This window comes from Rhynchophorus ferrugineus, unplaced genomic scaffold (assembly GCF_030347505.1).
Source record: "Rhynchophorus ferrugineus isolate W39M unplaced genomic scaffold, kcgeb_rfMv2 rfM1, whole genome shotgun sequence".
Taxonomy (NCBI): domain Eukaryota; kingdom Metazoa; phylum Arthropoda; class Insecta; order Coleoptera; family Curculionidae; genus Rhynchophorus; species Rhynchophorus ferrugineus.
In genome coordinates this window covers 95,461,643-95,477,717 of record NW_027472580.1, presented here as the reverse complement: position 1 = coordinate 95,477,717, position 16,075 = coordinate 95,461,643, and the positions used below count along the sequence as shown (strand labels likewise).

General features: G+C 35.6%; 1 protein-coding gene across 2 annotated transcripts in view; it reads left to right on the top strand.

The window, feature by feature from the left end:
* The window catches only part of LOC143193013 (uncharacterized), a 313,088-nt gene that overhangs the window by 48,890 nt on the left and 248,123 nt on the right, over positions 1–16,075 (top strand). The window contains exon 1 of one of the 2 annotated variants that reach the window (XM_076398933.1): positions 1,329–1,467. The exons of the other annotated variant lie outside the window; for it this stretch is intronic. The gene's annotated coding sequence lies outside the window, so the exon portion shown is untranslated. Of the gene's footprint in view, positions 1–1,328; positions 1,468–16,075 lie in introns of those variants that run through there. 2 annotated transcript variants of the gene reach the window in all.

Here is a 16,075-nt window from a genome sequence, read left to right as displayed (position 1 = left end):
ATAAAAAGCATCGAATAGAATATTTTACCTGCCGATTTGTCCAATAATATAAACGCGAAATAGAATTACGTTTAAAGCTAAAGAAAAGGTTTTTTTGCAAAAATGTTTACTTGTTGAATATTTCTCCGCTGCATTTCTCGATATATCTCAAGCTTTCGACATGGTGTGGCACACAAAAGCTTTTACTCCACAGGCCCTTTCATTACTAAAATCATTCCTCATAGACAGGAATTTTATTGTGAAATAGAATGACGGGGACACTGATCCATATCCAACATATTCAGGGATTTAGCAGGGCATTGGTCCATTGTTATATCTTTTGTATATATCTGACCTACCGACCTCAAGAAACACTACTCTTGCAACATATGCTGACCATATGTATAATCATCACACGAGGATTCAATATCAGCCACAAGAGACCTCCAACTTCATCTAAACAAAATCGAATTGTGGTTGAAAACATCACACAAAATCTACCCATATAACATTCGACCTTTGTAGAAGGCTTTTTCCCGCAGTAAAAATGGATAATTATGAACTCCTGCAAGCAGACAATGTTAGACATCTGGGAAGGCATTTTGATCATATAGTGATGAATCGCAAACAGTTTGGTCGCAAACAAAAACTCTAAGTCAATAATTAGACTCATATGGACCCAGGATATTGAACCGTGGGGTACCACTAGCAAATCAAACATAGCTATGCCTTAGAGGTTCCAGAGCAAAGTGTTGCGAACCATCGTCGATGCCCCATAATACGCCTCAAACAAACTAATTAAAAAGTACTGATAAATAGACACATAGAGTGAGATAGAGTAATCTCTAGAATAAGCTAGAATAATTTTTAGAATAAGTTAGGACAGACTTTACAATAAGTTATAATAGTCTTTAGAATACGATTTCCATTATAATTTTGTACAGCAGATCACTTAGTGAAGATATCTTCTACATTCTAGTGTAACGGAAATCATAAAAAAACTGATTGCCATGGGCAGATTGTTAAATTTTTTAGAGATTAATAAAACAAACTTTGTTGAATCAAATACATGTTTTAATTTTTTTAGAAAAAATCTGCAAAAAGATCAAATCAAATAGATCAAAAATCATATCGAATAACATCCATTAATATTCATATTGTTTAGGCTATAAATATTCCCTGCTTGGGCGGCTATATCTGTAAAATTTAACAAAATTATATATTTAAAAGTAATAAAACGGAACATATTTTTTTATACGCGCACTTGCCGCTTTTACTTCCGCCGGAATATTTCCAGCTGGATGCTTTCATCGAAACTTTATAAAATATTTGCCGTTTTTTTCGTTCCAGTGTCTGTATCGGGACCGACTCCCGGGACATCAAAGCCGAAGGATATGAACGAATATTACATACACGCCATTCGATCGAAAGTATCACGGCTTAAAGTGTACTAAAGTGTCTCCTATAGCGTATCGTCCCCAAATCTCGGTAAGTAAAGAGACTTTTAACATTATTCGACGCTTCCGACTGGAAAAAGCCCGGAAAATATTAAATTTCCCGCCACACACTTTAACACGTCATTTCCGGCCGTTCTGTTTGACGGGTTTTTTCTTTATGGTACAGCGACATCTTTTTAAGTAAGTTACAGGTTCATATTTACCTTCTGTCAATAAAATGCCGGAAATTATTTAAAAAGTATTGTGTTTATTTAGAAAAAGTAGTATTTTCCAAATACACGTGTATCCATGTTTTTTAATAATAAAAATATGCATTAAAAAATTAATTACGTATGCAATAACATTAAAAAATGGTGTAAATTATTAAAAGCATACGAATTTTAAAGATCTACTTAAGTTAAAAGCAGTTTTATTCTTACGACCTCCATGAGCATTCACCAAATTCGCATTCTATCCAAAATAAGTTCCGGCTTCAACAAAATAAGTTCATTCAGTTTGATCATTCAAAATATTGCTCATGTTTTTTGGTGAATTTCCCTGATAAACAAACTGTGGCTGTCAGCAGTGGACAAGCTAATGGGATGGTGTGACGGGCTGTCACCTGACAATCAGTCGTGGATGTTTCTAGTTATGATTGTCCACAGAAAAATCTGATAAAACACATTCGAGTCATGCTGCTAACCAGTAACTTAGATGATGTCTAAGTTAGTAACTGGTGTCACAAAAAATATTGTTATTAAAAGGTGTAAAGCTTTGATTTATTTGTTTTAATTATTTTAAATATTATCAACAATACTAAACAGCTTCGTATGCGTAATACAGAATCTAACTTGATATTGTTTAGAGAATAACTGGACAGATTAATATTTGAAACAGCACTAATAACTATAACAATAAACATACAATATGCAACATGGTATGCAACTCCCTGTAGTGCAACATTTCGTCCACCATTAAACAGAAAATCGCAGAAAAAAACTGTGAAAAACCTGTCAACAAACAAGAACAGAAGAAAACGAAAGAATATCAACAAGGCAACTTAATAATAAACAAAATCAAGGAATATAAGAATATTTAGAAAACCTAACGTCCTGCAATGGAATATTTTATTTGGAATATAATAAGAAAAGCCAAACGGCCCCAACAACATAATCCATCCATTAGGCATAGCGATAACACCTGGGCCATGAATGACAAAGAAAAAGTCCACGTTTTAAATATCTAAACAGTCTATCTAATCCATTTCCGTGTGAAATATTCATAACTGAGGAAAATAATTTAACTGACTCTGTTAACACTTCATTTCATTGATGCGAAAAGCTGATGGTCGGGCGAGGCAAGATCCAGAGAGTATGGTGGGTGCGATAAAATGTCCCATCGAAATGCTTTCAACGTTTCCTTGACCGATTTTGCTTTATGAGACGGGGCATTATCGTGCTGAAAATCACTTTTGTTCACCGTGTTTTCGGACTTATTTTGGATGTATTTCGATCAAAGCGTGGTTCAAATTGATGGCGATATCATTTTTACCAGGTTTTAACAGTTTGTAATAAACCACGCTACTCTGGTCCCACCAAAGAAGCATTGTTTTGCCACCAAAATTTTTTGGCCTCGGAGTCAATCGATCGGCTTTGCCAGTTAAAAAACCACGACGATGATGAAATGACTTCCGAGGATAGCTTTGGGCAGTATTTCACAGATGAAATTTCGATTTTCCTGTCCTGCAATTAATGGGGCAGCCATTTTCCCATGCTTTGAATTTTCTGAATTGCTCATAGTTACTAGCTGATATTTTCTTGGACTAGATTTAAGGCTTCTGCTAATTGTTTTTTTCAGTTTCGGTTGGTTCTTCAGCAAATAATTCTTGCAGTTTGCACCTTCAAACTTTTTCGGGCTACCAGAGCATTGTTTATGTGGCATTATGTTTTATGTGTATCGAAACTATGCGTCATATGTTTTTAAGATTAGAACGTGCCCATCGTAAGTCTCTATCAACAAACGATGACGTTCAACGGCTTTCCTCTTTTGATTAAGTAGGAAAAGGTATGACGTCAGTTTCGCTTTAACCATTGTGTTTTTATTATGGATAAATATACGCCACAAGAACAAAACAATATTTATTAAAAATAATCGTTCCATTATTTCTACTCAGCGGAAATTGCGTCAATGGTAGCGGAACCTATTTTTTTAGTTTTTTAATATTTTTGTAGCCTGTGTTTTTTCTAACTGACTAACTATCAAGGAGCCTGATGGTATCGACTTTTTTACATTGCCAACTAAATTCGATGAAACTTTGATTGATTTTAACAAGTATACACACACAACATATATGTTGTAATTGACATTAGAGCCTCTAAAATAATTTACATAAAAAATAACGTGGTTACATTAATTTTCTAAGTATTTTTCAGTTCGAAACGAAGAGGAAAAATGAAAAAACGAAAACCGCACACGACAAGGTGGTAAATTTTGTGACACCTGCCATTTTAAATCGTTATTTTATTACATCGCCTGCAAGACTATGCATCACAAAGTATTAATTTCACCAGAAATCCTTTTCAGGCGCTTTACTAAACCGCGGTTCAGAGGCGGTATTCATTCTGAAGATTCAATGGCCACAAAAGCTCGTACGTTCTCGCATCAATTGTAAGGTCATCACATACTGAGATTTAATCTTTTTTTTGTTTTCAGCAAAGATGTATTAAATAAAAATATTACTATGTACTTGCATGTAAGTTTCTCAGACATGCAACATATCAACGTAAACAATTATTAACCAACCTGACCTAATTCTTAAATTCGATGGTATTGACATTTCTCTGCAATAAATAACAGTCATAATTACATTTTCGACGTGTTGAGTTTGAAGAAATCTGCTGCCGAAACATATCAAACTATTTTAGAAATGTATTCTGATGACCCTCCATTATATCCCAATTATCGGTTCCGACGATTTAAAAGAAATGAAGAACAGTGTGTAGTGCAAAAAAGTTTGAAGGCAACGAATTGAAGATTGATGAACGATAATCCGGCTCAAATTTTTAAAGAAGTTTGAAGCAGCGTATGAATTGATGAATCAACGGTTTATGGATTAACATCACGTTAGACGAAAAACAAAATACATTAGAATTAAAATAAATCAACTATACTGGTTAGTCGAAAGATACTCTCAACTTGATCTAAAATCAAAGAGGTTGTTCTATAATACAATCATAAAGCCAATTTCGACCTATGGGGTACAAATATGGGGTTGCACCAAAAATTCAAATCAACTGGTCATCGAACGCTGTCAAAACAAAATTATTTCCTTCGATTAATTACTAATGTCCATAGCTACCTAACCAACGAAGAACTACACGATGACCTGATACCTGATTTTGCCTTTAACCACGAAAGACGATTACTAACTACTAACGTGGAAGCAATACAACTACTGGACTATTGTATATTACATCTGGTTTTCCCTCTAGTATGTATAAATTAATCGATAAGCTTTTGTCAAATCCTATTTAATTTTCATAAAGGTATCTGTTATAAAATTAATTCGACATCGTATAAAGTTGAAAATTCCAGCCGCCGAGGATAAAGGCTTGTCAACAAATAACAATGTTTGGGTGACCGATCCGCGCCGAAATTCGCTGCTACTGATATATACACATCGGGTCACTGCAGATTATTAGTTCGAATTGAAACAATAAAGCGTCGAGTAAAATAACAGCAAGTATCAATACGTAACTGTACAAATAATCTGTGGATTTTGCGTAATTAGAATTCAGAATGAACTCAAATATACTGTATTAGCTTTAAAATTCTGATATATAGGTTGGCCATCTATTGGGTGTTTATTTTATTAGTATTATGATGGATATTTTTGACATAGTGGTATTTTAATGTGAAATCTTTCCAAAAATTATGTTATTTAATTTTGTAAATAAACAGGTTTTTGATTGAAACCCACATGTAATAGAAAGCATATCCTGTGTATAATGCAGTTATGACTGGCGAGAATTATTAAATGATTCGATAGTTTAGTAATAGTTTGACTGATTATTTCAGCAGTTCTTGGACAATTTACTCTAGTTTTCAATGCCAATTTTCTCCAACGCTTTAACTACAATTAACGCACTTGTTCAACAATTTTAAAAAAGTAAACTAAACATACTAAAACTAGAAATTTTGTTTTAGGATATCACAAGTCATTAAAATCAAATATCTGTTACTACATCTTGGTTATGTGACGTTTAGCTCAGTTTCGCTTTAACCATTGTGTTGTGTAGACGTCCAAAATTTATTATGAATAAATATACGCCACAAGAATGAGCAGAAATAGTGACAATATGTATTGAAAATGATCGTTCCATTACTGTCACTCAGCGGAAATTGGGTCAAAATATTAATCCTAATCATCCGGTGCCTCACAAAACCACAATTTATCGTTTACATGCGAATTTTCGACAGTACGGTACGACAGCAGACAGGCCTCGTTCTGGAAGACAACGGACGTCTCGTAATGCTAAAAATGTGGCTCTGGTGCGCGATGGTGTTGCAGAGACTCCAGAAACATCAATTCAGAGACGTGGTTCCCAGTTACATATTTCTGCACGAAGTTTAAGCCGAATTTTGAAAACTGACTTTAAAATGTTCCGGTACAAAATTTAATTAGTGCAAAAACTGCTACCGAGAGATCCTGATCAACGAGTTGAGTGCAGTAATGCAATCCTAAGGCTGTCTGGTGAAATTTAAGATTTTTTGTCTAAACTGGTAACAAGCGTTGAAGCCCATTTTTTTAGTGGCCACGTTAATAAACAGAACAGTCGGAATTAGTTCAGAAAACATCACTGCATCCACTAAAAACAACTCTATGGTGTTTTATTCATGCTGGAAATCATTGGTTTTTTGAAAACGACCACAGTATTGCAGTTACTGTTACTGCTGAACGGTACCAAGACAGGATTCGAATTTTTCTTGCCTGAAATGGAAGATCAAAGACTAGAGGACATGTAGTTTCAGTAAGATGGAGCACATTATACACAGCTCGTTCAACAATCGGATTTTCCACTAAGACTGATTTCGCGAAGTGGCGATTTAGCATGGTCAGCCAGATCTCCGGATTAAACAGCATCAGATATTTTCTTATGAGGTTTTTGAAATCAAAGGTTTATGTAAATATGCCCTACACGATTCAAGATCTTAAAACAATATTTGTTAGGAAATTGAAGAAATTAAAGCTTCAGATCTTGCAGGATGTCATGAAAAATACCATGTAATGAGCCAGAATTGCATAGCGAATCGCGGTCACCATTTACTCGCCATTAATGTTCCATTCACAACGAAGAAAAAATGTAAAGACCAGATAAAGTTTCTATGAAAACCAAACGTACTTATCTTTTCTTTGAGCAAAATTATAGGCAATCAAAATGGTAGCGGGCTTTTTTTGCCCCATATTGTATTGTCACTTGCTTGTTGTAATTTTCGTATGGCTTCTTCGCTGTTGCCTCCGACAGCAAAAATCGTAGTGTCATCAGCAATGTAGCTGTCAGGATGTTTATCGATTTGGGGTATGTCACATATCTAGAGTAGGTAAAGCCCAAATACGCTTCCTCGTGGTACACCTGCTTTAGCTTCTTTTATTGTAGAGTATTCTTTCTCTTGTTTGACTGTAAACATTCTGACTGTAATGTGAGATTTCGTTAACTCAGCGTATTGTTTCGGTAACATATTTTGTAGCTTATGAACAAGGCCGTCACATCATATCCTATCATAAACTTGTGATTCATGTAATAATATACTCGAACAAACCTTTTTAACATATATTTTCAATTATATCTGTTATTCTATTCTATGCATCTGGTTAATCGTCGAATGTTTGTTAACAAACCCAAAGTTTGTTTAGGTGTTCAGTTTTTTCTCTCCATAAGCCCACAAGTGTTGACTAACGTTTCTGCTTCAGTCGGTAAAAACATTGCAGTCGGTAATAGTAGTTAATATATTTGTTGTTAGTAGGCCTTGTTGGTAAATAAGATATTTTATTCTAAAGCTACGTTGAAAATATTTTCATAAAATAAGTACATATTGGTCTCATTCATTCTTCAAGTCTCATTGGGAACTTTCCGTGTGCAACCGTGGGAAGGCATAAAGAATATGCCTGAAGAAGGGTTCAGTTAAAATATATGTCAATGTTTTTTAGTCCATAAACTTGAACTTGTTCAACAGTATAAAGATAAAATTGCTAAATAGTGAAAAACCATGTGAAAACTGAACATTTTTCCACTGAAATAAAGATCCAAAGAGCATATGTTTGATCGATGTTCTACTTCTCATTTTCTATGAACTAAATCTGACGCGAAGGATTTTTTATTCCCGTCTTAGAGCATATTATATGAGAACTTCCATATTTTGCTCCGAATTTCAACCCATTATATCGCTTCGGTTGTTACGAGGCAAACGGCCCCGACCGAACGTTCGGTGGAGCGGTCGGACGAGGCGGAAGGAGACGGAAACGAATGCACAGGAACCACCTGCAGCTTACGGCCGATATTCGTTCCCATCCCACGAGCAGCTGCTCTTTTTTTCTCGCTTTTCCCGCGGAGAAATGGCGGCAATTACCGCTCCGTTTTTCCGCCGAGGGCGAAAACGATGACCAATTCAAATAAAACATCAAACGGAAATGCGAACGACAACTCATTTTTAATGCCGACATTAATGGAGTGTTTTCAATGAAAACGTAAACGGTTTTTCGATGGGGGCGCCGAACGTTGGTGATTTTTTTTGCTCCCTCGGAAAAAAGGCGGCCCAGATAAATGACGAAGCGAAAGCCGGGGCGGGAAGATGAACGAGCGACCAGGAAATGAACGGAAGATGTGCAGCAACGTCATTATATTTTGCGTAGGAAGTTCCTTTGCGTGAATACATCAATATTCAATCAATACTTAATAAGCTAATTTGCCGAAATAATGAGACATTGAATAAAGAATTATTTTGTTGAGTGCCACCATCATTAACAGCTTCACAGTGACTATAAATCATGACTAGAACTTATTTAGAACGATTCATATTTCTAACAAATATAAGTTTTTGTTAAATACATGGATTTTATAACAACTTTCTTGTAGATACAGCCCTTTATACTTCTCACACTAATTACTAATCAATTACAATACAATAAAAGTTGCAATTGAAAATATCCAAATAAAGGCAAGATTAATATATTTCATGGAGGAAGGGCTTACCGTCCTAAAAACACCAACATAATTAATGAAATCAAGGACTCAAGTACCTAAAAACTTAATGATGTTAATATTTTGTGTTTTATTTTAGTACATAGTACATATATACATATGTACTTTCAACTATTTTATTATATATATTATATTATATATATTATATATATTATATTATATATATTATATATAATATTATATAATATATTATATATATTATATTATATATATTATATATATTATATTATATATATTATATATATTATATTATATATATTATATATATTATATTATATATATTATATATATATATATATATATATATTATTTTATATACCTTTCAACTATTTTATTTTATTTCTGCTTAGGTCTACTTTTCCCTGTTTTGATATTTTGGCAGATTACTTTTCCTTATGAACAAATCATACAGCTGTAGTAAATACAATTTGCTACCTTTTCAGGATTAATGGTATGCAATATTTTTCTGCACTTCTGCAAAGCCTATAAACTGGACGATTGATTGAAATTACTTAAATATATAATTCCCTATTACTTTGTCAAAATTCAATTGTCGAATATTATTCTGGGATTTACATTGGCTACTGGTAGTTGCTTCTATATTGGATCTTACAACATTCTTAACAACAAAAAACTTATATAGACTGAGTTAGATAAATTTTTTGCCTGTAACCCTTCTTGACTTATCGTACCCTACCTAAAATTCATTCATTAGATAATAGTCACATCGATAGTTTTATAGAAAATACTACCTTGATGATAACTCCTTATACAGTGGTATATAAGCTTCTTGACTTCTTGTTTTCTTAGAAATTCTTTAAGTATTTTTTTTCTTTATCGCTCTGTGACTTCCAACTTTCAAAGCCTTACACATTGTTAAAATATAGATTAGATTGTTTAACATCTATATTATGTCAATTCGCGGATTCCATCGACGAATCGATGCGAAATAGTGAATGTGATCGAGTATTAAGTGCCAATTAAGGGTAATATATAATTTATATAATTGCCACGGAACTGTGGAATACAGTTTACAAAATTATGTCAGTTTGTCGGGCAAAAAGCGCATTGTTTCGCAGGTAATAATTTTCGATTAGGCCAAACGTAAATAATAAACAATTTGTCAGTTCGTATGGCGGACAAAAAACGGCCAATTCGAGATAATTAATTTTTAATTATGCCAGCGGAATATGTTTTTTCATTAATATATTTACTTTAATGTTGTTAAACAAAAATAATTAGTAATACTGGGAAATATTGTCGAACAAAAAGCATTATAATTAAAATGGAATGTTTTTGATTAAGATAATATTAATATATTGTCGATTATTATAAAAATTAATTATTAGTTAACAGGAACTGTTAAAAATATTGCATACGGTATTTAGTTCCTAGTACAATATACAGATGGGGAATATGCAATTTCTATTTTTCCTAATAGATGACGTTAAAGTTGCTGGTAGTGTAGGAATGTTCGTCGGGTCGTTCAGTCGGTCGAAATGTGTGGCTGCCGCGGCGATTATTTGTCAGAACACTCACTACTATTTTTGGAAGGACGGGAACTAAAAACACTGATTGAATCAAAGTTGTTTATTCTAACTTACGATTGATACATGTGGTCGATGAATGGACAGGATATTAGGTTAAGGTGAAGGAAGTACGGTAGTGCTGTGGAAGTGGTACTGTTACAGGGGGACGGTGATAAGAAAAGAGGGCGAGACGTCGTCGTGATGGCCTTTTATACTCCAGAACTTCATGGTACCAATCCACCGGCGTTGCCAACCTTTGTAGTTGTTGATGGTGAATTGGTGGTGGCCTAAAGGGTCGTGGCGGTCGCCACATAACTCCCCTCCTAGTGGAACAGCCGTGGAACGTACCTATATGTGATGCAAGTTCCGGAAGGCACCCGCAATCACGCAAACAAACGCCCGGGGACTGCTGATGAGATGGGGATCCCAACCTGAGCGAGGAGTTTTACGGGATCAGCTGCCATCGGAGTTGTAGCAGGACGTCGTTCGTCTTGAGGCGTTTAGCTTTGTTTGAGGGTACCTGTAAATGTGTTACGTGTCCCGTTTCGTGATGCGAGGGTGCTCATGTGTTGCTGGTATACATGATGGGCTTCTGTGGTTTTCCTCCATCAGGCTAGTCTCGTGGGATGTCGTCGACCACGTGATGTTGATGAGTTCCGTTCCTCGTGCTATCCTTCCATGTACGTGTCAAGCACCTGTCGAGTGGCTTATGTTGAGTTGATTTACCTGTTAGGCACTTTGATCACGTCGGGGTCACCAATTGTAGGAATGTTCGTCGTGGGTCGGTCGATCGGTCGAAATGTGTGGCTGCCGCGGCGATTATTTGTCAGAACACTCACTACTATTTTTGGAAGGAATTTGCACGGGAACTAAAAACACTGATTGAATCAAAGTTGTTTATTCTAACTTACGATTGATACATGTGGTCGATGGGAGAATGGACAGGATATTAGGTTAAGGTGAAGGAAGTACGGTAGTGCTGTGGAAGTGGTACTGTCACAGGGGGACGGTGATAAGAAAAGAGGGCGAGACGTCGTCGTGATGGCCTTTTATACTCCAGAACTTCATGGTACCAATCCACCGGCGTTGCCAACCTTTGTAGTTGTTGATGGTGAATTGGTGGTGGCCTAAAGGGTCGTGGCGGTCGCCACAGTAGTGTAGGAATGTTCGTCGGGTCGTTCAGTCGGTTGAAATGTGTGGCTGTCGCTGCAATTATTTGTCAGAACACTCACTACTATTTTTGGAAGGAATTTGCACGAGAACTGAAAACACTGGTTGAAGAAATAATGTTTATTTTTAATATTAAATTATACATGTGATCGACGGGAGAATTGACAGGATATTAGGTTAGATAGAGGACGTACGGTAGCGCTGTGAAAATGGTACTAAAAGGGGATGGAGAATAGAAAAGAGAACGAGACGTCGTCGTGATGGTCTTTTATCGCCTGGATCTGCATGGTACCAACCCACCGGCGTTTCCAACCTTTGTACTTGCTGGTGGTGTATTCGTGGTGGCCTAAAGGGACGTTACAGTCGCCACAGTAGCAGTAAAAATGTTTGATGACATGGAGAATCTGGTGAATAGAGATTGTTACCAAGAAATTGTCCACTCATTATAATTAAAAAGATATTCATATAATAAAAAGATTCATATTGTTAATAAATAACGGCCGCATAATGTAAACACCACTGTTTCGTATCATTTTACCTCCATTCACCGAGCCATGTAAAAACATACCCTAAAGAGGTGACCCCTTTTGTGATCCTTCACAAAAATAGGTTTGGATTCGTGAATGGAGGGTACGAGCAACATAGTGTATTTTACGTGACCGTTATCTTTTCTGAACTTTTGAACTCGTAGAGCTTTTGACATTACTATCACTGTTACTATCTAATCATCAGCATTTCGAGTAGATATTTCTTTCGGCGCTATGTTTAACTTATATGTCTTCCTTCGCTCGCAATCTTAGTCATATTGGCATATAATTTGATTTGAAAGGCTTTGGGCAGCTTCGGTCGGATACCGTCATTATTGGTTTTAACATATGTGGCTACGGATTAATCACAGAGCTCCCCCATTTTCCACATTTTATTTTATATCGTGAATAAATAACGGCCACATAATGTAAACACCACTGTTTCATTTCGCTTTACCTTCATTCGCCGAGCCATATAAAAACATACCATAAAATATTAATCAAAACATTTTCAATCATTTTTCTATATTTCTCGCAACATATCGGATATCTTGTTGAAAGACTTTTGATGTTGGTTTGGTAGAAATGCAATCATCGATTCATATTCGCACTTCGAAAGCTTGTGCCAACCATTCTGCGTCTATTCCAAACAAGTTGGAGGCATTAAGTTTGATGAGCACGCATATGACAGAACTTCCTGTCATACGCAGAGCAGTAGTACTATCTCATACATGTTTCTCAACTTGAATCTCAATATTATCGGCTCCAAATTCACATGTTATGCCAAAGTTGGGTTAAGGTTGAGGATAATGATGGGCAGAATTTTTTTAAATAAGTTTTTCTGTAATATACTTTTAGAGTTTCAAAAATAACGGCGGTTTTCCTTCTGTGCACCCAATATATTAAAATATAATCGCTACTATCAGGTATTGAACACAAAATCAATTATACCTTGAAACGTCGTCGAACTGTTGGTAATTAATTCATAAATCATCCGGTTGGGCTGCAATCTTCGCCCGAGAGCGGCGAAGAAAATTGAAATTATGGCCCGGCAATTTCAAAGTTTCGGAAAACTGTACGGGGAGGCGCGCGAGCCGCCTCATCGTTATTATATCGAAACTTCCTCGCACTTACACAAACTTTATCTCTTCGGTCGCTTTTGTCTACCTGCTGCGAGTAATTCGCGCCGAAATTAACTCGGTAGCACCGGCGATATTCTGCGAAATCAACCGTTCGACCGTTAAGGAAACCGAAAACTGAGATTTATCGTTCTTATTTGTATTTGTACTGAGGTATAATTCGATTATTAATATCAGGAATTAATCATTATCAGCGAACTTGGCTTGAACAGAGAATATGCATGATAACTAATTTGGAAAAATCCATTTTAGGAATTCCAACGGAATAAAACTTATTTTTGCATTAAAGTGGATATGAAATGAAAATCTGTGCGTGACGTAGTTGTTTTGATCTCACTGGACAATTTCTATGGGTATAGGTCTTATTTATACGTTAGTTGAATAATTTTGTATTAGACATTCTAATTTTTTTAAATTAATTTTATCTTACACTAGCGACCCGCCCCGGCTTCGCACGGGTGCAATGTTGATACTAAATTAAATGCACTACAGAAAAAATATGAACGTTGTATATAAAAACATAGCGGCCCGCTCCGACTTTGCACGGGCATAAAATATATATGCCTAGGTCACTCAATGAAAACATGATTAAAATCGATCCAGTATTTGTGGTTCATTCATTACTGCCCTTGGCCTGCACGCATTAAATTTGGAGTAAAACAATTCCTCTTCCCCTATACTTACTATGAAGATTTCCTGCTATCTTTGGAATATCTAAATTCATACAATTTTTATTACATTACACATTTTTAAACGCAAATTTTAAATTTGTAATATCTCCCAAAATATTTGTTTAATTTACATGCTGTAAGGAACCATATTGATCTATATTAATTGCACACTGTATTTAAGGTACTTAATTCGATAAGGATTAATGCCGTATTGCTTAAAATAGCTTCGTAAATAAGCCATTTTCTCACGTAAAAAGTAAACAATAAAAATGGTTAATGTGGGTTATCCCTAAAAGGTAAACATAAACATATTATCGTAGACCTTTTTATGGTGTACAATAGTGTAGTACATTAATTTGATCTAACTCGTAGGGTTAGGCAGCGTTTTTGCTAATTGCTAAATAAGCCTAAAAAAATAGGTTAATATACGACATCACGTTAGAAACCTCTAAAATTAGCAATGTTGTCTTAGTATATTATGCATGTATTATACATATAACCCTTCCTCTTGAATCTCTCTATCTATTGAAAAAAACCGCATCAAAATCCGTTGCGTAGTTTTAAAGATTTAAGCGCACATAGGGATATAGGGACAGAAAAGGCGACTTTGTTTTATACTATGTAGTGATTAGATATGCTTAGTACGATCTTAATTTACCAATTAATTACTACTGTTCTGTTGTAATTGTATTAATACACAAGCAAGGAGAGTACGGATTAAAACATTAGGATGTAACAGGTCAATAGAAAAGTCCTCAGGCTACCATAGTAAAACATATTTTTTTGGCAAATTTAGTTTTTTTTATTGAACATAATTCCCTTCAAGGGCAATACACTGATTATGGCGACCCTCTAACTTTTCGATACCATTTTTGTAGAACGATTGGTCCTTTGCTTCAAAATAGGCCTCAGTTTCGTCGATCACCTCTTCATTCGATGAAAATTTCTTTCCAGCGAGCATTCTTTTGAGATCTGAGAACAGGAGTTAGTCGCTGGGGGTCAGATCTGGAGAACACGGTGGATAAGGAAACAATTCGAATCCCAATTCATGGATTTTCGACACGGTGCATTGTCTTGGTGAAGCAGCACTTCCTTTTTCTTAATATGCGGCCGTTTTTCGTCGATTTCGTCCTTTAATGATGGTTCTTCATTTTCGTTGATGGTTCTTCATTTTCGTTGATGGTTCTTCCATTTTCAAGGTAGTCAATGAAAATTATTCCATGCGCATCCCAAAAATACAGATGGCATCACCTTGCCAGCCCACTGTTGCGTTTTCCCACGCTTTGGAGCCGGTTCATCGTGCGCAGTCCACTCGCATGACTGTCAATTGGTCTTCGGAGTGGTCTTCGACACCAAAACTCGGGTTTATTACGCTTGATCATCTTCAAACACTGCTCCGAATCCTCAACTCGTCCTTGTTTACATGATCTACACGTTCAGTTGATATCTTTAGAGTGTCTACTATTTCATTCAATTTCAATTTACGGTCTTTCAAGATCATTTTGTGGATTTTTTTAATGTTTTCGTCGGTAACAACCTCTTTTGGGCGTCCACCGTGTTCACGGTCTTCGGTGCTTATTTCACCACATCTAAACTTAGCATACTAATCCTTGATGGCTGACTTTCCTGGGGCAGTGTCCGGAAACTCGGCATCAAGCTAAGTTTTTGCTTCAACTTTATTTTCTCTCTTCAAAAAACAACATTGGATAAACACGAAATTCTTTTTTATCCATTTTTTTCACAGTAACAAAAGTTGCTTCGCTCAAAATTCTATAATTCAGAAACTAATGATCCGACAGCAATCAAATTTGTACACGCATATTTTAAAAATTATGGCTAACTAAAAAACATATATGGATTTAATTGTAGTAGTGCCGAGAGTAGAGCCATTTAATCTATGTGTCAAGCCGAGGACTTTTCAATTAACCTATTATAACCCAAATTGGAATAAAACTAAAATACTTAACTAAATACTAACAAGTTCGTGTCTTTTGGTTTGCTTCAATTTTCTGATTTTCTGCGTGTTGTCCAACAACTGTATTGCTTCCACGTTGCTTTGATTTAGAAATCTTATTTAATTTTTTACGGCGTCACCAGATTATATCGTATGTCCATTATGGTTTTGAGGTTATCGTGCAACTCTCCGTTAGTTATGTAGCGATAAGCATTGGTAATTAACCGAAGAACTTTGTTTTGGATTCGTTAATTTATGCGGAATATTATTGGAGCTTGTGCAGCCATTCAAGTACTTAGGATCAGCTTGACGAAATCGAGTTTTTTCTGACTAAATTGGACTATATTTATAAAAATAACATGCGGTTTCCATAAGACAACATGCTATATAGTTCATTAAATAATTTACCCC